Source organism: Mus musculus, chromosome 14 (genome assembly GCF_000001635.26).
Source record: "Mus musculus strain C57BL/6J chromosome 14, GRCm38.p6 C57BL/6J".
NCBI lineage: Eukaryota > Metazoa > Chordata > Mammalia > Rodentia > Muridae > Mus > Mus musculus.
The window spans coordinates 54,050,976-54,074,432 of NC_000080.6; the positions used below are offsets into that span (position 1 = coordinate 54,050,976).

The 23,457-nt window shown below is 44.0% G+C and overlaps 1 long non-coding RNA gene and 2 further genes across 1 annotated transcript in view; 2 read left to right on the forward strand and 1 right to left on the reverse strand.

Annotated features, from left to right (window-relative positions):
• Nucleotides 1-23,457, forward strand: part of Tcra (T cell receptor alpha chain) — a 1,796,232-nt gene that overhangs the window by 1,623,009 nt on the left and 149,766 nt on the right.
• Nucleotides 1-23,457, forward strand: part of Tcrd (T cell receptor delta chain) — a 213,126-nt gene that overhangs the window by 104,903 nt on the left and 84,766 nt on the right.
• Gm30275 overlaps nucleotides 16,462-23,457 on the reverse strand; it is a 58,297-nt gene continuing 51,301 nt past the window's right edge. The window contains exon 4 of the long non-coding RNA XR_003951148.1: nucleotides 16,462-16,806. This is a non-coding gene — a long non-coding RNA (predicted gene, 30275). The remainder of the gene's footprint in view (nucleotides 16,807-23,457) is intronic.

A 23,457-nucleotide genomic window follows, 5' to 3' on the forward strand; every position in this document is an offset into this window, starting at 1 on the left:
AGTCTGCAGTGTGTCTAGTGCAGCTCTGGTGACAGTAGCCAACTGATAAGATCAACCTAGGTATCTCTAGTCAGCCAACAGATAGGAAAATAAGGCAAGTACACACAAATGGGACAGTAGCCAGTTCTTTAAATGAAATAAGTTTTGTCATTTGCAGCAACATGGATGAGACTGGAGAGACAGCCAGGTACAGGACAAACATGGTCCTTCCTCATGCGCAGTCTAAAACAGCCAGACAGAAGGAGTAGAGTGTGCAATGTGGGTATCAGAGGCTGAAATGCCAGGAGAATAAAGATATGGTCTCCAAAGAGTACCAAGCCTCAGTTAGACAGGAGAGACATTAGAGTGTAATAAATATGGTAAATAATGTATACATTTCCTATCCTTACTACAAAGAAATAAGTCTTTGAGATGATAAATATGCTAATTACCTTGATTTAGATATTTCATAATGTTCTTCATAAATCATCGTATCGCTTTGTAGCCCATAAATATATACAACTATAATTTGTCAGTTTATAATTAAAAATAGCAGTCAAAAATTACACTTTGAACAGTTTCAAATCACTGGGGGAAAATATTTTTCTGTAATAGAAATGGGAAAGAGTTATCGTAAAATTGAATATACAATATGAGGTTTCCCAGCAACGTAAGAAAATGCACTTAAAAACCAAAGCCTACAAGGAAATCTCCCAACTGGATAGCTGCTTTCTCAAGACCGGGACATCTTTGTTTCCTTCGTGCGCATATATAAGAAAGGTGCTTTGAGCAATGCTCCCCTTCCCTCCCCACAAAATAACTTTGCGTCAGTTTAGTGACATTATGTAGATGTTCTTATAAACCTATGAAGATTGCAATCTACAAATGGCGAATGATGTGAATTTGTCTTTCTGAGACTTAATTAAATATTAAATAACTGTCTCCAGTAGCATCCACCATCTTGCAAATGACATAATCTTATTCTTTACAACTAAACATTCCATTGTGTGTGCACAGCCCACTGTGTTTTTCCAGGTCTCTGTTGCTGGGCACGTTGATTGTTTTCATGAAGTAGCTGTTGTGAATAGTGCTAAGAAGAAAGAAAGAAGGGAAGAGAGAGAGAGAGAGAGAGAGAGAGAGAGAGAGAGAGAGAGAGAGAGGGAGGGAGGGAGGGAGGGAGGGAGGGAGGGAGGGAGGGAGGGAGGAAGGAAGGAAGGAAGGAAGGAAGGAAGGAAGGAAGGAAGGAAGGAAGGAAGGAAGGAAGGAAGGAAGAAAGAAAGAAAGAAAGAAAGAAAGAAAGAAAGAAAGAAAGAAAGAAAGAAAGAAAGAAAGAAAGAAAGAAAGAAAGAAAGAAAGGAGAAACACTTTTAAAATGAGAAAACAAAACATCTGAAAAATTATCTTTCAAACAGTAGTTTTGATATTAAGTAAGACATTATGACATTCTTATTGGCTCTGGAAGTGGGCTGTCATGAATATATGCCTCTGAGCTGAATTTCTATACAGTACACAGCCATATGCTCTGACCCTACAACAGAGTTCCTAGCATGAGTTAACTACTATAGAAAGTAGAACTGCCCCTTTTTTGAATTTAACTCTTCACACTTCAAGTTAGCTCTCTGCTATTTTGGTTCAGAAACACAAGCTAAATGGTTAATCTGCTTAGTGAACTACTCTTACTCAAAAGTAAAATAATGCTTACTTCTAAATCCTTCCAGAGCATCAAGGAAAGAAGGTAGCAAGGCAGGTAGGGACCACAGCAAAGCCTGTCTCTAGAAGCACATAGTCAGCATTGTTGTCACCAAAACAGGTGACACCAGAACAGGCCACTAGAAGCCCTTGTGACCAGACCGAGCCAAAGCTAGTGGAGTAAGAAATAGCAACACAAATGACAAATAAAAACGAGAAAGAGTTGTTACCAAGTAAAAGCTTCGTCAGACCAAATGTCCTCTGCAAGGCTCCACAGTCAGCTCAAGTGTCAGGCAACCTGCTACAGCAAAATCACAACATTTTGTCCTGACTTTTAAAAATTACTAATTTGGAGTTCACACTGCTGAGCAATTCTGCACCAGGCTCCCTGTAGCCTTGAAAAACTCTTCTGATGCGTGTGATGCTATCAGTTTGCTTGGGTTGCTTTATAAAAACTTGAAAGCCATTTTCACTAACACTAAGTCTGAACCTACAGATGTCAGTCAGTTGACGAAGCAGGAAGTCCTGGCCTCTCTGTCTTCATATCTCATCTGGCTCTTTTGCTGCCTCCAACCTCTGGGTTGGGTACTACTCTGTATTCCAGATAGATGGGTATGCATGTCTTCTGCTCCGTTTTCATGCTTTCTGCAGAGCTCAAACACATAAAGGCCCTCAGTTTTGAAACACAGCTGAAGCAAACCTTGAAGGAGGGATTGTTTATACACAGTGATGACATCAACAATGGGAGGGATTCAGCGGTTCCCAGTTTAAATCACTAGTCATTCCCATTAGCCTGTAAACCCAATGGCCACCATACTTCTACAAAAAAAAAAAAAAACACACACATTCCCCAAAAGCCTACTTCTTCCATTGTTAAGAGGAGCTGCCCCATCCTTTCTCATCAGAGAAATGAAAGGAACCCAGACTGCCTTGTTCTTAATATATGATCATTCCAGATCCAGCAGATAATGCTTGGCCACGATTCCTGGGAAAAAATCAAACAAATTCAGTAATTCTGACACCAGTTATACAGGTCATTTCTGCTCGGTTATGAGGATTGAGGTGAGGCATGCTCCAAGATAAACCCGGCAGGTGGCAGGAAGCAATTCATCCTGGGCTCCTGCCCTGCCTTTTAAAAATGGCCAATGCAACCAAAGAGTTACTTGATCAACAGTTGTGGAATGAAAAGGGAACAATTGCAGGTGTTCTTTCTTATAGTAAAATAGAAAGCGGCGAGTAAATACTGTGCCCACCCACCCAGGAGCAGGAAAACTACAAAGAGGTGATGAAGACGCCCTTTGAGAAAGGAAGACATTGTGCACTCAGTGAAATCTCACTGCCCTGATCTTTATCCTTTCCCGCCAAGATGGAAGGTGAGAAGAGGACTCGCCTAGACAGGTTCAGACCTGTCCTCTAATCGTGGCCCTTCAGAACTAATTGTAGATCTGGGCACTTTCCACATCCTCGGTTCCCCACTTACAAGCTGACAAGTTGCATAAAAGACTATAAGATTTCCAGTTTCCACATCCCTTGGGTTTTCCAGTTCCATCCTGGCTGGCACCTGGGAGCACTTGGAGACTTTGGTTTCAGAGAACCTGAAGCTCTGTATCAATGAGGATATAGCTTCCCAGCACAGAGGTTTAGACACCATGCAAGCACTTTGGGTCTTTAAGGTAATTAATTCGTCCCTGGGCTGTCTCTTATAACTTTAATATTTACACTATGACAAAGTGAAAGTGCTCATTAGTGTTTAAGTCAAAGTAAAAACCATCCTCTCCGCTCATTCCAATGAGCTTATTTTACATTAGTGAAAAAGAGCTGGAGATGTAGAGGCCCGTGGAGTATTCCAGGCAAAGTAGGTACCTGAAAGAAATATATTTAAAAGACATTAGCATGGGGTCTAGTGGAAAATCTGTTCTTCATCTGACCTCTACTGACGGAGGCCAGAGCTACCTAACTTCTGAGTTGCCTTTTCCCTAATTTCTCCAGGGTTGCCCATCCATCGACTCACTTGTCCAATCTGTCCATTCTGCAGCTTCAGGACCATCTGAGAGAACTGGTGCTGCCTAGGATAAAGGATACGCTCAACAAGAGCAGATCAAAGCTCTCTTCCTCGGAAAAACTCAAGGACATCGTTGGCCGAGTCGCCCTTAAGACTCCATTTCCTTTGCCATATTCTCTCTCGTGATGATGGTCCCACAAAGGAACAGTACCCCTCCCAAGCTCATGATACCTTCTGCTTCACCGTGAGTAGAAAGTGCCAAGGCTCCACTCGCAATCCACCCGGAGGCGCTTGTTCTCTCGCTGGCCCGGTGTGAACTCTTGTCTTCCAGAATCAGCCGGAATTTTCTCAAAGAGGTGGCAGTACAGTTAGCAACAGGGCCTGGAGTGAGTGCCGAGGTTCCCTGCGGAGCTCCGTGTACCTGGGACTCTTTATGTCTTCTAGCAATCCAGAGGGGAACTAGGGAAGGGTCTGGTCAAAGATTTTTAGGATTCATTTTGTAAGAGCTTCTTGCTCCAGAAAGAATTCATCCCCCAAGGAGTGATTCTATCTGTACTTTCTGAGCTCTGATGCCCTTCCCAGCAGCAGTGGGCTTGGCAGGGTCTGCAGCAGAAGCTGACAGCCATGCACTTACCGTGTATTAGATGCTGCTCCATAGTTTTACCAAAAGAGAAGAAAGATATCACTGCTGTTCCACTTGGAAGCTTCTCTAGCATCAAATGTAAAGCATAATTTGCTTTGACAAAATTCCAGATTTCATCATTCTAGTCTTGTTCATAGAGTTACCATGTATGTGGCAAAAATTAACACACACACACACACTACACAAAAAGAATTACATACCCATCAACCTGCCGTGAGATCTGAGATCTATTCATTAGTCATCCTTTGGAGTTCAGCCACTGAAGGCACAAGTTAAAATGCAAATTTGTTCCTTGGAGAATTGGCACATCAAACTTTGTGAACCGCTAATGCTCCAGAATGTCTGGAATATCATACTGAGAAGTTGAGTTAGAATTGACATGTCAACAAAGGAGGACCGGCTTTATGTGCTACGTGTCTCATTTATGAAGAAGAGCACATAAGCCGGTAGTCAAAAAAATACAAATATATTCAAAAGCATTTGAGCTTCCACGACTGATCTTAAAGTGTTATTGATGGAAATGACCTTGAGGGTTAGAATTTAACTTTTGAGATTAATGCTAAGAATGGAGGCTTTGTCCACTGGTGCAGTGGCAGACACAGAACTTTTGATGTTTCACAGGGTGTGCAATTTAGCAGCAGCAGCATGTATGCTGGAGAAGGCAGGGACTCAGCTTGTATGCTGGAGAAGACAGACTCAGCTTGTATGCTGGAGAAGACAGACTCGGCATGTATGCTGGAGAAGGCAGAGACTCAGCTTGTATGCTGGAGAAGACAGACTCAGCATGTATGCTGGAGAAGGCAGGGACTCAGCATGTATGCTGGAAAAGGCAAAGGCCCAGTTTTTACTTTGTCTCCACTACTTACTTTGTAAATGACCCTGTCCTAGCCAACTAATTTGAGGCTCAGATTCCTCATCTACAAAATTGAAATGTAGAGCCAGGCATAGTGATGCATGCCTTTCATTCCAGCACTTGAGAAGCAGAGGTAGGTAGATCTCTGTGAGTTCAAGGCCACCCTGGTCTACATAGTGAGTTCCTGGACAACCAGAACTATATTATGAGACCTTGTTTTGAAAACAAAATTGAAATGTAGAAATAAGGCCAAATACAAAATTCTTGTTCAGTAAGTCCCTATAAAGATTCACCTTTCCTACAGAATCTATACCCGTGGGGGGGGGGGGGGGAGGAAGAGTAGGCTGCCGGAGCCAACCAGATACCCTCAGTGGGCTGAGACTTATTCCTGGACTATTGTGGTCTTTGAGTTCAAACCTTGGCCATTTCCTTGGTAGGAAAGGATAACGTTCTTGTGCACCTAGAAGCCTGGATACCTGACTGCCTTCGCAGTAAGAAGCACCTACTGATTCAGACTAGGAGCTTCAGGGGACACCGTTTCTTTCCATTCCATGTACTAGTGATGACGATCAATAGAGAGTCACATGCACGTGGAGACCAAAGACTGCATGGCTACTGTGACTGTGGAACCACGAATATTGAAAGACATCTTTAGAAGATACCTCCTCTTTCAAAAACAAAATCCGTGTTTTAAACACAAAGGAAGTTAGGCAGAGTCGCCAAATGACTCAACCCCATTCATCATCCAGTGTGACTTCAAAGGTGTTCAAGAGCCTGGGAGGACGCTTCTCTGCGACTCCCCTCCCATTTTTATATGAGGCAGACTGTTGGAGCAGCAGCAGCAGCATGCTCTCAGGGACAGACAGACTGCTAGGGACACACATGGCTTAAGTACACTAGGGAAATGAGGTGGGCCTGGGCCTCCTGCTCCTAGGCACTTGGGGCCAGTGTCCAGTTAATGCTATGGTTCAGCCTTTTGACTTTATAACAAGGAAATTGATGAACTGCCTCCCCCTCAACCCTCAGAAGGGTCTAGAGTCTTGCTTCAGACCAAAGATTATAAAGCAGCTTTGGAGCCAAGAATTGCTTATAGAAGAACCTGATACCTGAAAAGCAGATGACCGCTTTTCTTTTGGTGAAACTTGGAATATCTTCACAATCCTACTCAGACTGCCAAACTGCGAGCTCAGCGGGGACAACCAAGGGCGACAGCAACAGACACCCCAACGAGCCACTGAAGCTTGGCCTACCTCCCTTCTATGACATTTCCAGACAAGGACTTGGGTCTTTCCCTCCACCATGGGTCCTAGATCAGGACCTGTCTATGAAGGAAGAGAAGAAAATACCATTGTGTCCCAGTCTGTCTGCAGGTCACCAGACAAAACAGCCAGCCAGCTGTGTCCCAGGTCCTAGGAGCTACAGAAAATCACAGGCCACCTAGTACCAATGGATCCCTGGCAAGCTATGCCCCCAGCAACAGGACTGTTAAAGGACTAGGCTTCCGGCTGCGTTTTACTTCAGTCCCCAGTTCCATGTGGCTTGCTAAGAAGGAAACTAGGCACCAAGGCAAAGGTGGGGAGGGGGGAATAAATCTAAGCTGTTCTGAGTTGAGGCAAAGACTGCACAAGAGTGAAAGAAAAAGGCAAGGTACTGAAAGGCATGAGCTAATGTCCAACCTTGTCTGAACAAGTCATTTTCCCACACATGCATTCTGAAGACTAAAGGAACAGTATTACATACACTCTTTTGAGCTCTTTCTGACCAACATTTTTCTGTTAAAGGTTATGTTCCTGGGGAGCTGGTATCAAAGCTTCTTGCTGCTTGTCAGTAAATTTAAGAGGCCAAATCTGTGTAAATTTAAATTACATAAAATCTCTCCCTCGACTGCCTGGTCTCAGAATAGCCCCCCTTTCACTGGGCATTATCGCCGGGGAATATAAACGCCTTTATCATAGGAGCCCAGGCTTTTGAAATTTTGGCATAATCGAATTTCCTCCTCCCAAGGCATATTAAACAACATTGCAGGATAGAGTCTAATTTGCTTTTAAGAGAGAGGTTCTTCTCTTTGCTTATTTGAAGACTATTTCTATATAACAAATGAAGTGTTCTCTGTGACCACCCCCCTGCCAGATGGCAGTGCCTGGGAGCCACAGTCACCCTAAGGACAAAGATTGATGGGATTGTGAGGGGAAACCAGCAGGACACTCTGTGCATCAGGGAGGAAGTGGGTACCAGATGAGCAGACACCTACAAGCATCAAAAGGTGGACATATACTTAACTAATGAAGTACTGGAAGATGGGGGCAAGCACGGCAGTGAATTGGCCTTCTCTGTCAGCTGGTGGGGAAACCTGGGAACCTGGTTGTTGTTGTTGTTGTTGTTGTTGTTGTTGTTGTTGTTGTTGTTGTGACTGTAGTGTCAGTGCTGGGACAGTATGGATTTTTGAATGAATGATGAATGAACATGTCAATCAATGCATGAATAATAATAGCGAGAAGGGGAGGAATCTGTTGTAGATCAATGTATTTGGGCTCTGGAGTATCCCGCCCCCACCCCCGCCCCCATCCTCATCCCCACCCCCCACCCCCCCACCCCCCACCCCCGTGTCACTCATTATCTTTCTTCCCTGGGGAAGATAACTGACAGCTAGAGAACAGGCTGGAGGTTATTGGGACTTTAAGAGCCCACACATTTTAGAGAACATTTTACCATCTTGATTCCCTGGGCAGTTTGACTTGTCTACTCCTGTGACCCAGTCTTTAGTGAGACCCAATTTTCTGTGTAGATGTTTTTTTTTCCATTTGGAGAATTGATGCCACCTTGACTGCCATCCTTCTTTCTCTCTCCCTGCTCTAACAATAATATCCTTGAGGACTCAGACTGTGTCATTCGCTAGCTTTCGTGTCTCGTTTGCTGAATATTGAAATGTCGAGTACATATGAAAGGATGAATCAATTAATGAAATTAATGAGCACATGTCAAGGCTTATGGAAAAAGACATTAACTGCTTGGTTTAAGGACCAAAAAGGAAAAGAAGCAGCATCATTCTTTGCGTCTAGGTCCCCAGCCCAGGAGTAGCTTCCATCCTTCTCTGTTATGAGCACACAGTGGTGCACAAGCACCTGCACCCTATGCATAAACCCACAGCTGCTGTGTGCCCTGCCCTGCCCGGGTGCTGCTTGCCATGCTCAGGAGCTGCAATAAGTTCAGCTCTTCGTGTCGCTTTATGCCTTCTTCCTAGGGGAGGTTTTCTAGCTACCCTGAACCTCAAGCCGATGGATCAAGGCTGAGGACACACTCTGATGCCGACACAGACAATGGAGCAGACAAGGTCAGCCTCAGGAAATGTGGTACTTGGAGCACCATTAGCCTTGGACTAACTTGAGCCTCCAGGGATTCTCTATGGAAGTAAGTGGATGGACTGCAGGAAAGATACATGGGGTTCCCGTTCTGTTCTAAGCCTTTTTCTCCCCAACCTCTAAGGGGTTTCTCAATATATAAGGAATTTAGCACGAAGTGGAGGGGATTCAGGGTCCCGGCCAAAGAATTTGCCTTGAGGCTCACAAGATCTTCCAAGTATGTATGCTAAGTTTTTATAATTAACATTTAAAATCAGTTCGGTGAGGGAATCTATTGGGGGGCTCTCCGGCTCCGGGAGGCAGTTCCAAGGTGGCCCAGGTGGGCATCAGTTGATAACAAGAGATCTGAGGAGGCCATGGTTATCATTTTGTTCTACTTCATTGTTCTTAATATCCTATGCCTGTTTCTCCAAAGCTGAGACTGCCTCTGATTCTGATCTTGCCATGAAGAAGAGTCAGGGGACCACTAGATGGCAGCAGATGGTAAGAAATGTAAAGTACGGGCAGGCTCCTGGAGAGCCCGGGCTTGAAGCCCTCCATTTTGCTTTGCATCTTTAATGAGATATGTGAGGAAAATGAGTCCCTTACATGCCAGTTACAGATGCCACAGCATATGGAGAGATGCTGCAAAACAATCTTTCTCTGTTTATTAAACAGGAGGCAGCTACCCAGTCACTCACTGCATCCTGCTGCAGTTGTCCTTTAAGTTGGTGGCTACTATTGTTGACAAGGTAATAACAAGAGAAAGGGGGTGACAGAGTGACAGAGAGGTGTGGACTTGGAGATTACAAGGCATCTCCAAATAGAGGTACAGGGCAAATTACTAGCAAAAGGTGAGAGACCCTGTGTAGCTTTCTGCTGTCACGTTCCTCCCCTGGGGTGTCTGCTGCTCTCTCATCTCCTTGGCAGACCTTGGGGGTTCATTTATCTAGAACCCCTATTACCACTAGACAAGCTCAGTGGTCTGACCTTTCACCACAATCCCCAAATGGGAAAAGGAGCTCTGGGCATTTTAAAGAGCAAACTGTGCTTGCTTCTGTAGCAGACGGAAAAGATATCGCATGACCAGAATGCATTAGGATGCACCTACATATGGGGACTTGCTTTCTAAGCTGTCCAAAACTAAAGTAGGGGTCCACTCCTGCTGGCAGCAGAAACAACACAGCCTGGAAGACACAGCTGTGTGGTGTGTCCCAGGTCTGAAGCCAGACAACTTGGCTGCTTCTTTTCTGTATTTCTATAATTCTTTTTTCTTTCCTTCTCTCTTTCTTTCTTCCTTTCTTTCTTTCCTTCTTTCTTTTTTTCACCATTTACCCAGTACAACAATACCCTATTGAGTTCTTCTAAGCCAGGGTATTTAAAAGCCTTGGGTGGTTTCTGAGAACAGGGTACAAATCTAGGCACCCCTCTTTGGCCTGTTGAGAAACTGGACTGTCCTCCACTAACCACAAAACCCATGGTTACCAGGACTTCTCGGAGTCATTCATTAAAACAGTGATATTGAGGTAAATAATTCAGTCACTTTCCACACAGAGGAACTCGGGCATGGAACTAAGAAACAGCCTCATCTCTCCTGGTCTTCATCCCTTTCCTCTCTTTAGCCCTCCATGGACACCAAGGTGACCTGCCACTGCTTTCCAGTCCCTTGAGAGTGACTCCAGATGCCAAAAACTCTGCCTGTCTGAGTGACCTTAAACAGCCTGTATCCTGTTCATGCCTCATCTGTGATGTGTAACTTGAGGTCCTGGGATTAGATGATGACTGAGTCCTCTTCCAGCTCCTACCATCTTGCAGCTTTGCCTTCCCAAGCTTCTGTCAGCCCTCAAAGGATGGCACACAGAATACAGTTTCCAACAATAGGCCAACTCAGCAGGACCTGGCAACACTTGTTTTCCAGTAGAGAAGAATTGTGGCTGTGGTTGGACTCTTGTTGACATTCTTTGTCCTCTGAAGGAAACAAACCCGGAGGCTTCAGATGTCATTGACACCAACAACAGGGCCTGGGGTGGTCACACCCTTGTGGAAGAAACCTGCCGAGCTGTTCCTGTGGGCTCTGAAGTTGCCTAGTCCAAGACTGAGGATGTTTTAATAACTATTTCTCAAATTTAAAAAAAAGAGCTTTTTATATTCAGCATAGGGGTGTGGGGGGTAAATCAGGTCTCCCAGGAGGGCTCTACTCTCGCCCATAATAGGGGATTGGTTTAGCTCAGCTGCTCCTACAAAGGGTTGAATACAGCAAGCAGCAGTGCAGGCAGCTCCCTGCAGCTCTATGTGAAAATGACTCACAGCGGTTATGAATATCAAGCCTCCTTTGATGTGTTCCCAGACGTGAGGAACAGCCTGGAAGAGGAGGTTGGCTCTGGATGCCTGCTCTGTGGGGTGGTGCACAGAGGCCTGAGCACATCTGGCACTATCCAGAAGCTCCAGGAGAAATTCAGGCTGGGTAATTACCTAGGACTTCCTAGGATACCACAGCTCTGATTCATCATTATGCTCTCTCTGTCTCTGTCTGTCTCTTTGTCTCTCTGTCTCTGTCTCTCTCACACACACACACATGCACAGAGAGACAGAGACAGAGACAGAGACAGAGACAGAGAGAGAATTAGATTCCCCTAGAAACTGCAACCTGTTTCTATACCTTCACCTTTCCCAAGGGGATAACAATTCACATCCATGAATAAAAGTTGTTTTACTGAACACAAAATGAATGTGCCTCCTCACCCAGCATCTGTACCAATTGCTGTAAAGCCATAGACCCTGCCCCAGTCAGCCAAGCGGAAGGAGTTTCCTCTGTAATGGCCATTTCTACACTCTTAGCCTTTCAAGAGGCTGCATGGTACCTTGTTCTTCTAATAGGTTCTCAATGGTGATTGACTACAGTGACTCCAAGTCTTTTCCCCCATTGGCAGCTCATGAGACTGGGTCAATCACACTTAGATATAATAGAAGACAGAGCTGTGGCCACAGCATCCCGGCTTGTAGCAAATGGGTGGGTGAGCCACTACCACTTCATGTCTGTTTCTGGGGAGAATGAATGCATGCAAGGGTTTCTCCCATCTTAGGCCAGGTTCAATAGCATATTCTCTAAGTCTCTGGAAACTTTGGCAGTCTTTATACTTTTAGAAGCAAATAATACTACTGTGTTCTAGTAGATGGTCCCACCCATGCAATGTTGGCAGCACTAAGTAGATTCAGTGGGTAATTTTGAGAGGGACAAAGAGAGGGAGGGAAAGAGAGGGAGGGAGAGAGAGAAAAAGAGAATGAAATTTGAAGGAAACGTGGCAGAGAGAGATGTCAGAGGAACTGAAGAATAGCTGATATGTAAATTTGATCTAACACATTATGTGCATTATGAATATCAGGTAAAATGCATTAAAAAAAAAAGCAATTGTCAAGGGGCATTTAGGGAGGTAATTGATTTAATCCTGTGCTTGCTTATTTTCCTTTTCTGAAATGATGTTTACATTGCAGCTAAGTGGGGCTTTGAGTGAAAATTTCTCGGGAATCCGCAGAGATCTCTGTGCCCTAGGCATGGAAACAAAGCCAGCAGCTCGTTTTCAGGGAGTACTAGCCATGTGTCAGGCACAATGCTTAGAGCCTCCCAGACATCTTCCTCCCTAACGTTCTTGCTCCCTGGGTCAGTGTGTGGGAGCTGGAGGAGGTACTGTGTCTCCACGAGGCAGATAGCAAACCAAAGCCTCAGAAAGGCTAAAACTCTCCTGAGAGTCAACAGCTAAAGTCTCAAAGAAGAACTTGGATTCCAGATTGTTAGATTGCACAGCGTTAGCTCTAACCACTGTGCCATGAGCTATATTCTCATTATCAAGGGCTTATTAAATGTGAGGCACTGGAGTTTTAATAAGGCTTAGCAGAAAAGATTTCACAAAGCTCCTTAACTACACGCTAGAACACAGACAGCTCTCTATGTATACCATTGTGACTGTGCTTGGAGTCTTGTAGACTTGGTATAACTCACGGCGTCTTCTCCCAAGACAAGCACAATGCCCTTGCTTTATCCATCCCCAGTGTTCTTCTATCTCAACTGTCCTGCTCTGAATTCACTCTCTCTGTTGCTCCTTTGCCAAGGTCTTCTACAAAGGAACCTCCAGGACTTGAACTTGATAGCGGCCACATGACTTTAATGAATGCACTGTGTCATAGTTACCCGGCTACTGAACCAGCCACTCTTCTGTTTCATTTTTAAATTTAGCAGGTTCCTCTTGCCTGTTCCTCTGTCTTTTCAGGGGTACAGTGCAAAAGAGAGCTGAAGGGGTAGAGACCGAGAAGATTTCAAACTTGGAGGTCCAGAGAACCAAATAATAAGTCAACTGAAGAAACAAGGCAGCAGGAAATATGGTAGTATGAGTGTAACTGCACTGCTTTCATGACCTCAGAAGACCAGCGAGGATGTATCTAGCAGATACTGTGTGTGTTCAGGTGAAGCAGAAGTCAAGAAGCAAGCATTGCACTGGTTGCAGATCTTGCCAGGAGCAGAGCAGCTGCCGAGACAACTTCAGCCTTGACGCATACATCCAAGATCTCAGAGGAAGAATAGCTTACACGGTGAGCATCCCCTGGTGACATTGACCCAATTGTAGCCTCTTCCTCCAAGCCTCCAAGGGGAAGGATGGCTTCTTCCTGTTAACAGAATCTTCCCTTCGAAGTCGGGTTAATGACTCTTAAACCCTGAGGGAACCCAAGCTTACTTTGTGATGGACTAGACTCCTTTGCAAACCTAACAATATCCCTTATCTACAAGAGTCTGCATCCTACTTTATTTTTAGCAGATCTGTGCTGGCCGCAGCCAGAGAGTGTCAGAGTAACAATTGTCAGTCAAAATCTCCCTAGGATCCTGAGAGACTGGGAGACCAGATGATCACCTCTAAGTAGACACACACCCCAGCCCCTGCCCCATCAGCACAACATTGAATCCTGAGGCAGCCTGGCCATTTTGCCAACCAGTTATTATTTCTTCTGGCAAAATCTAGATTAGGAAAATAAATTGGCTTTGTTTCTGATTCTTCTTAAGCATAGATCCTAAAGAACCCGGCCATAAATGAACAGTAATCTTCAATTTCATCTCTTACAGGCGGCTTCCAATCCATCTTCCCAACCTGCAGCTGAGGCAGCTGCTCCTGAGTCCCTTCAGTAATCTGCACACATCCACCGACTCATTCCTGCAATTTGTCATTCCCTGTAGCTCTGCTTTTGAACACTAGGGGGCAATGCTGGATCAGCCAAAATGCCAGATGCTCCATTTCGGTTTTTTATCCCTACCTTGCCTTATCTTTTCGGGATACAAGTCTCTTGTTGGAAGGCAAAAACAGGACCCACCCTCAGAGCACCCGACAACGTGGTCAGGCTTCTTGCAATGCCTTTCTCATATCTGGGATCATAGAGATAAAATGCAGTTCACTGGCAAACAGATCCAGCCCTGTAGGTGACCTTCCCCACTGAGAAACAGACAGGGAGAGGGCTCATCTAATCATGGGAGTGACCAAGAACAATCTGTATCTTAGCTGCCATGCTTGTCTCCACCCATGCAGATGTAAGCCCTTGGGGGTGACGTAGTTAAATTCCAGGGGGCAGTGCAATATTTATCAGCAAATACTTGTTGGATGGGTGGGTGGACACAAATGTAGAATTTACTAGTTCCGGATTTGTTACCCTTTTCCAGCTGTCTGGATGCCTAATGCTCAGCTGCTGAGCATGCAATTTTGGAGATGACAGAGAATGCTCAAGACGGTGAAGCTAAACCAGTGGCTGCTGGTTTGCAAATGTCATTTCAAGAGGGCAGTCAAGGTTCAGCTCTCTTCTTTTCAGGAGCTCTTTCATAACACTGACCCAAAGTGCATGGACCCTTCCTAGACTGGGAGTTAACAGAAACAGACACCGATCCATTAATAGCCAGTTGTACAAAACCCTGCAGCCCCTTTGTAGAAAGCACAGCACCCATCACTTTCCTAAGTAATTAGTGGGAATTCCGTGGCTCTCAGTGGATCCCCGAGATGCTCAGTGTGCTCTTCTGTGCTTAGATCTATGCTTAGAGGGAATCAGGAGACACCTCTCCAGGCTGCATGTCCTTCTGCTTTCATTACAATGGATGCCTTGGCCTCTGGGATCTACACAAAGCACTGCTGAATGACCAAGGAGAGAAAGCCACGCCTGCTTTGAAACCCAGCACCATTTGTAACTGGGAATTGTTATATAAGAAGTCCCCGCCCTTACTCAGCTCCCTTCAACTGTTCTGAGAAGACAGCAGACACTGTTGGGTTTCTGTGGTTGGAGTAGACTTTGAATGAGATTTAGAGCACTCTTCCTTTCCCAATATGAGACTCCCCCAGTCATCTAGCTGCCTTCCCATGGTAGCAGCCAGTTTAGTGCCTCCAAATAAAAATATATAGGCACTGTTACAAAAATTCCCCACACGCCCAGAAAGTGTCATTTCTTCCCAATATAAGACAAACTCTTGCTGTCATGAAAAAATTAACAGGAGGAAGAAAATGTTTCTTCTGGAGAAATCTTCCAGAAGAAGAAATCCTTCTCTCTCTACTGTCTCAGGTGGGGCCTTACCTTCAGAGCTCTGACACCGCAAACATGGGGTTCATCTTTGTTATTAGATCTGATATGCCAGGGAGTACAAACATCCCAACCAAATTCACAAATGAGCAAACATGTTCCTCATGCTAACTAAAAGTTACCTTCTTAGGTTGCCTTAATGAAGCACTGTCTTGGTATACCTACCTCAGTGCTAAGATCACGTCTCAAAACAACCAGGGAGCCCTTTCTAAGCATCAATAAACTCATTCTCAACAACAGAGTGCTTTAAATCTCAGTCAAGGTCTTGAATCCAACCACAGACACCTAACAGTGACTTCTGTCTTCACGGAACAGTTCTGTTAAAGGGAGCCAGAACAGGATGGGGACTTATTTTATAATGTACGCCACTTATACACATTTCTGATTTAACCCTACCCTTACAGTCTAGGGCCTCAGAGTACAGGCCTGTAACCACAATCTTGAAAAACTTGAAAAGTTGTTCTTTGATGTCTTCCCTGGAAACAAGCAAACTGAACAAAAATTCTAAAATACTCTTTTTCTATCACTGTCCACGGAAGTCCAGGTGATCATATCTTCTTAAGCATGTCCTACACTCTGACTTTCTCAGGATGCCTTGGTGTGGTTAAAAGAAAGGCCCTTAGGGTAACTTCTCTGTTCTCTACCTTAAAAACAAAAATGTATGGAAATTTCCATACGAGAGAAGATGGACAACTAACAGATGAGACTCAAAAGAAAACGGACGTTCTCCGGGTGAGCTCACTTGCTTTCAAATACAGCCCTATCTTGGGGCCTGGATTTCCATGCTAAATCCCTGATTGATGAGTGACTTGAAGCCTTGATGCCAAGGCTGAGCACAGGTAGTATGCAAGCCACGCTTGGGAGCTGGTTAGAAATGAAGCCCACATTAGCCAGAGCAGACATGTGGCTGGGGTGGGGTTGTGAACTAGCTAATGAACATCTTGGGAACCTGGCTAAGGCACATGGATTCTGTTCTATGGAAAATGAGCATAAATCAGAAGCACGTAAAGGAAATGTACCTGGAAAGAGTATAGAAGGATTGCTGTCAATGTGGAGATTGATCGAGGACAGAAGGAGAAGGATAGAGCCACATGGGTAATGTAAAACACATGGAGGGCATTCAGGTTCAAGTTCAAGAAAGAGCCTAAAAAGTGGGTGGGAGGTGCATGAGGGACAAAGAGAAAGGAACCACAGACTGACTCTTCCTGACATTGTATGTGTGAGCTGGAGGAGTCTCTTAAGTCTTATGCCCTAAGGTCTTATCATTCAAAATTCATTCTCATTTATTTTTAGCGCATCAGATTTAAGGTGCTGCTGATTCTTCTAAGGCCATTTTTGTATTTCTGTAATCCAAAGGATTAATTCCCAAAGGCAGAATTCTAGGTACCAATAGAGAAGAATTGGGAACCCAGAGTCTTCTCGGAAGCCCCAGTTATTACATTGTTGATTGATTATTATTTATGAAGCCCATTGCATAAATATTCAACCAACTACAACTAGTGTTCTTAACTAATTCATAATGTTTGAATAGTAAGTCCATGTGGAGCATCCTAAAAATTCTCTTTTCTCCTCTCTTCTGGCATTGGAATAAGGGAACACAGATCCAGAGAGACTCTGCCATCATGCCTTCTGTTCTCTTTCAGTCTCGACATCATCTTAGTCTCATTTTATGACATCTCCCTTTTCCAAAATGACAGGTGGCCTGGGAAGAGAAAGGAGAGATGAGGTAAAGCGGTAGCAGAGGTAGGAGGAAAGACTAAGAAAGGTGATAATAAAAAAGTCCCAAAATAAGATCGGCCCTAAACATAGCTTGCTGTTTATCCTAAATTTAAATGTCCTAGCTCCGCAGTCTTTCATTGTGTACACAATGAAAAAGAAGTCATCGCATAATGACTCTGCTGCCCTCACAGTAGGCAAGCTGATTCTGCTCCAAGAATAGAATGACTATGCTTAGTCAGGAACCACAGAACTTTAACAGACAGGGTGACTTCTTGATGGGAGAAGAGCTACAAAGGAAGGCGGCAAGACAGTCCTCTGATGCTGGATGGAAACATGAGCTGTCAGGAAAATTCCAGACTTGTCTCCTCTGTAGTGAGCTCATGAGCAGTTGCATGAGCTGGGACAATGCCCTGCCTGGATAGACACAGACCCAAGGAACACCCTCACCTGCCCCTGCCCGATCTTATATAGATTCACTGTTACACTCTGCCATTTCCCCATGCCTCAAGTTAAATGCCCTGCAGCGGATTTTATACTCCTTGACGGTTAGAAATTCTAGGTAGCTTGGCTTCCACTGTATCCAAAGCATTCAGGAAAAAGCTTATATTCAGATGTCCCTCAAGAAACATTTGCTGAATAAGTGGTTGATCTATTGGCTCATTACAAATGAACGAGCCGCTTCCTCCTTATGTGGCTTCCGAAGAGCAACTTTCAGAACCGGAAATTTCCAGTAGGGCAACTGAAGCTGGATACATTTAGAAAAATGGCTGTTGCTACCTCCATTCACCCTTTTGTGTACCTTAGATTTCTGAAATCTAGGAACAAGGACCCAAGGGATCTTGACCCACCAAGTGTCTTTCAAAAAAGATTATCTCCCTAGTTGTTTCCTTTCAGAGAATAAGCCTCCTGGGACTGATAAGCAAATGTACCATATGCTGAGAATACAAGCCTGGTGTAGCAAAGGGGGACCCAAGCCCCCTCTAAAGGAGCCTGTTGGATTGCTGCCTCTGAAAAGCCTGAGTGTGCTTTTCAATAGCACAGGCACCAACCACCCCCAAGGACTGCTTTCTTTTATTGCAGCTGCAATGAAGCAGCCACATGGCAGTTGTAGATAAGGTGGCCCAAGTGTATTGTGCATGCAAAGTAGGCTATGTGGCACAGCTCTGAGAGCTGCAAAGCATCCCATATTGGCTTCCTCCTGGTGCAAGGGTGTGTGTTTCCCAAAACTTCTCATTTTCCACTTCCTATTCTTTACACCGGATGTCTCTTGCAGAACCAAAATCACAGGATCATCCAACATGGCTGCCATGACTAGGATGGAGGCCACTCCAGAGTCAGAATAAATATGTTGATGGAAGTCACAGCTCCATGTTCTTTTATCTGCAAAGAGCTAACCAAAGGCTCGTCCATTTCTATGATGCCTCGGAAACACAGTGGAATCAGAGCATGGCCATTTGTTTGTGGGCAGAACATCATTCTCCAACACCCTGCCTATGAATATGTAAAGCCAAGAGACAAGGCCATTACTTTAGTGCACTACTGTGCACTAAAGACACTGTGATGTCTGTTGGATATCATTATGAATGAAGACTATAAACCCCAAGCAGACACAATGCACAAAATCCAGAGAGTCTGCCAACAAGACACAAGCATTTAGTGTTATCCTGAACTAGCCTCATTTATTTATCATACATTCATTTGAAACCAAGAAGCCCTTATGCCTTGCAAATCAATACGCTAAATGCTGTGAAAATACAAATTAAAAATGAGTACCTGTCAAATATAAACTATGCTCAGCAGGTACCAGCGCCTCACTTTTATCCTTTTAAACCATGAGAGGTGAAAATTAAATCCTATTGAATTACACCAATTTTCCACCTGAAAATAAAAGCACGGTCCTCAATTCCCTGAAGGACAAATGAATTATACACATGCAAAATCAAGGTCAGCAATTAACATCTTAATCACGGATCCTTGATAGCCTACCAATGTTTCTAAAAGCCTGAAAAATGGTAAATATTTATATACATAGATGTAGTAGATAGATTAAAGATGTATGATAGATGAATGTGTCAGTGGATGGATGGATGGATGGATGGATGGATGGATGGATGGATGCATGGATGCATGGATGCATGGATACATGGATGCATGGATGCATGGATGGATGCATGGATGCATGGATGGATGCATGGATGCATGGATGGCTGGATAGAGGGATGGATGGATGCATGGATAGGTAGATGGATGGTAGATAGCATAGTAAAGTAGCTGAGTTCAAGTTCAGGTTGAAAGCTAGATTTTTTTCAGGTATGAATTCTAGGTCTTCTCTTATTAACTCACTAGCCACATGACATTGGGCAAGTTACTTTGTGCTTTGCTTTTCTCAACAAAACTTTTATGAGAGAATTTATTCCTAAAATTGAGTGAACTACCCAGAGTAAGATTTGGTACACAGGAAACACATATCAAGTACCTGTGGTTTTTATGAATTAACATGATGATAATTACTACATTTTCCTGTAGTTGATTGGGTTGAGCCTTTAGCAAGTTGTTTACAAAAATTAAGCCACTCTCTGGCCAAGGAATATGGATCAGTCAATTACTTATCTTTCCTGCACACACACAGACCTAAGTTCATATCTCCCAAACACATATAAGAAAATTGAACATGGTGGTACACAGCTATAGTCCTAGCACCAGAAGGTCAGGGACAGGAGGATCACTGAAGCTTACTGGCCATATGAATTGCTGATTCCCAAGTTCAGCCAAAGATTCTGTTTCAATAAAATAAGGTAGAAAGCAAGAGAGGAAGACATCCAACATCAACTTCTGCTCTCCTTAGGTACCCTCATGCACACATAAACATGCATTCACACACATACATATACTACAAACACATTCAGACAGAATTAAGTCAGTCTCTTGAAAACATACACATTCTTCTATATTAACATCCAATCTAGTAAGAACTAAATATCAATGAGAGTTTAGAGAAATACAACTGAAAAGACCTTCAAATTCTTTTTCAGAGGATGTTGCAAAGGATGCTGATAAATTATTAAGGGCCTACTACACAGGAAAAAGCAAATAAGAAGGTAATTTTTGTTTGACCCTCATAAAACAAGCAAGCATGGACTTTGTGAGATATTAAAATACAATGCCTCCACTCATTAACTGGGTAGAATAACTTACAAACATGCATCCAGAAATAAAATTAAGGCTGTTTGTGAATATATATATATTGAATTAGTTCTATTAAAGTACCAGCATACTAGATGTCCTGAAAAGATCCCACTTCCAACAAGGTAACAAAAGAAGTCTAGGTATGCCTGACCTTACAGCATCCTGAATATAAAAGAAAAAGAGAGACAGAGACACAGAGACAGACAGAAACAGATACAGAAAGGATGAATGTCAAGCTCAGCTCAAGGCTCCAGGCCGCCCAAAGACACTCCCACATCAGCCTAGCCTACTGCAGAAACCACCACAGGAATTCCTGGGTATGAACTACTGAGCTGGGAGCTGAAAGAGGGTAAAAACTGTCTTCTCTAGAATAGAGAGCAAGACATCCAATATCAACCTCTAGTCTCCATATGTATCCACATGCACACACACAATCCATGGGCACAGAAACAAGCACATCATGTGTGCACACACACACACACACACACACACACACACACACAAATACACACACAAACATACACACACTACATACACACATCTCTTCTAAAGACAAATGTTTTCCAGGGCTTCATCTCCTGCCATGTTGGTGGCTTTCTCATTTGCAGCATACGGGCTTATCAGCACTGATACTGTGCCCTCTGAAACCAGCTCTTCCAAAGTACAAGACAGCACAAGTTGGGTTTTTATTAGGATGAGGAGTTGAAGTAATTCTTTGTTGAATTTGGTGCTGGGATCCAATTTCAAAGGCTTAGCTTTACTAGACCAACTCCATAAGTTTTTGGCTATTTCTCCTGGGCTCACTTTCCCTTCAAAACACTTAAGGTCAGCGAGGACATGCCATCAGAATTGTTGAATGAAATATAGGGTACACATCTATGCATTGTCTACCCATAAGGAACTCTACTGCCACACAGAAGAGGGAAATGCAACTCTGTGCCAGGTCTCCAATCTTCTCTCCACTATCCAATGCTGAGTGTGTAGGATAGCAATTGTCTTTCTTCTTCTCCAAGACAGGCTACCACAACTATAAAGGACAGTTGATAAAGAAGGACAATGCCACGGCGAGCTATATGTTGACAGGCAAATTCTGTGCAAGGGCACGTTTCCGGGTATTGATTTGTGGGAACAAAATGAAAATTTCATGTTGGACCTAGTGGAAACCTTCAGTCTGCCCTAACCACCTTATCTTCTACAGCAAGCCCTCCAATCTCCATCTTTGACCTATGAAGGACAAATGAAGAAGAAAGGACTAGGAACATCAAAGTAATTAAGTCTTTGAGTATCCACAAGTCTCAGCATATAGAGTTGGACTCATTAATTTGTCATTCAACAGTGTGAATTGAGTGTCTACTTTGGTCAAGGGAAGGAGCACAGACCTCCCACTGACTGTGGGGTTCACACAGTGCTGGAGCACACAGTGCAGCAGAGGAGCCTGGTCCAGACTCGTACGGGAACAGGAAGCTGAATCTTGGCAGTGACTGTGGGGGCTGGGCCAGAGTGGAGCCCAGATTGGAATTGTGACATCTAGATCCCAGGATGAGCTGCTGCTGGTGGGAACCAAGACAATATCTGAGTGGGAGCAAACCTTGAGCTGCAACTAAATATGAAAATGTTTATTTGGCTACATCCCGAGGTCCGGAATTGGCAGCAGCAGCCACAACAGCAGCAGAGTTACAACCCGAAGGAGTCTCAGCTCACCTCTGTGCTGTTTCCATTGGCAGCTGCTTCACAGCTACACAGCTGGGTAAGTGAATTGCAGATGGAATATTGGCAGCCGAAATCTTTATAGACACAAATGAGACCGTGATTTTCCTTGACACCCATAGAAATGCCTCTCGAATGTCTCTAAATCTCTCATGTTTGCTTTAAAACAACCAACGAAGCACAGACACTGCGGGAAAACAAATCATAGAAATAAATCCCAGCAGCCTGCACATTCCAAGCCCAAAACAGACGTAGGAGAAGAATCTCTTTTTTACGGAAGGCAGCCTTGGGATGCTCGGGCAGCTGAGGTCCTATGTCTGTCTGGAGAAACATAAATGCCACTCCTTTCTTCAGTCACCTCTCTTTCCGCTCTTTGATCCAGCCAGCCAATGACAAGCAGAGAAACTAGAGACAGATTAGAAGCAGGGTGACAGCTGATAAAGGCCATCCCCAAACAGAAATCCATCACAGCCCATGTGGCTGTTGCTAAACCTTTTATGTGAGACGTCTGTGGGTAGTGTGTAAAAGGATAAACCAAAGAAAGAGCTGTTCTTCATTACATTTACCCCATTTCACCACCCAAAGAATCTAGGAGGGTGGGGAGAATGGGTTCGCAATCTAAAGGCAAAGTAAATCCTAAAGTTCTGATTAACAGAGAGCATCTACCTGGCTCTCTTTTACGGATACTCGAGTGTCCCTAAGAGACTAGCAGATGGTAGCACAGCCTGGAATGGAAGAGACCATCAGAAAGAAAGCTAGGGTGGGTGTACAAAGAGTAGAAGCTGGTTTTATTTGAACTCCTTGTGCCTTTTAAGAACCCTGCTCATCCCATATAAGCTGAAACAACTGTGGCTCTCTGCTGTTAGGTCCTTTCCTAAAGGTACAGAAGAGTGACTGTGACTCAGGCAAGAAGCTATGACCAGGTCACTAACCTACCGTGACAAGAGAGAAGAGGCAACAAGGAGATCATCATCTCCAGTGAGCCTGCAAGTATCCACCAAATGGAGGAGTCTCTGCTTATCTGTGTCCTTTCCTTTCCATCACGAAGCATCCCTACAAAGGAACTAAAATTTCTGTTTACAAATGAGGAAATGAAAGCTTCAGGATATAAACTGCCTGGTATTGGCGAGTTCCAAAGTAAGACTCAAGCCACCAACAGTTAGACCTGCAAAATCGGTGTTCTTTTACAAAATGGTGGCCAGTGGCCCCACCCAAGTAGTGAGCCTCATGCTATTAACAAGCAACTTCTGTTGAGATAGATGTGACCTTGGTGCCGAAGACATCCACAAAGGTGAGCAGAAAACGTAGATACCCTGGGTTTTAACCTGTTTTGCTGAGAAATCTTTCTCTAACCTCAGCCTTCACTAGAGGACACAACCAGTCATCTGGGCTACTTAGGAGTCAGATACTTCAAACAAAAATCCTGCTTGGCCAGTAAATATCTGCCAAGCTACTAATATTGACATAATCTATGTCTGGTAATACCACCACAAATGCAAATAAGTTTCTGTTTTAAATAATCTTAAAGTCCCATGCAGGAAGTCAATCCTCAGACAATTAGAATAAACTTGGTTCATGTCATGGCCTAACACTTCAGGGTGGGAGAGGGAGAAGGAAGCTATTGACATTCCAGGAAGAAGGAAGAACAGAACCAGATCAAGGCTATATAACACACTTTTGAATTTGCAAGTACTTCCCTGTAGGTACTGAGCACGGGTAGGAAACGACTTAAGACTGGAGG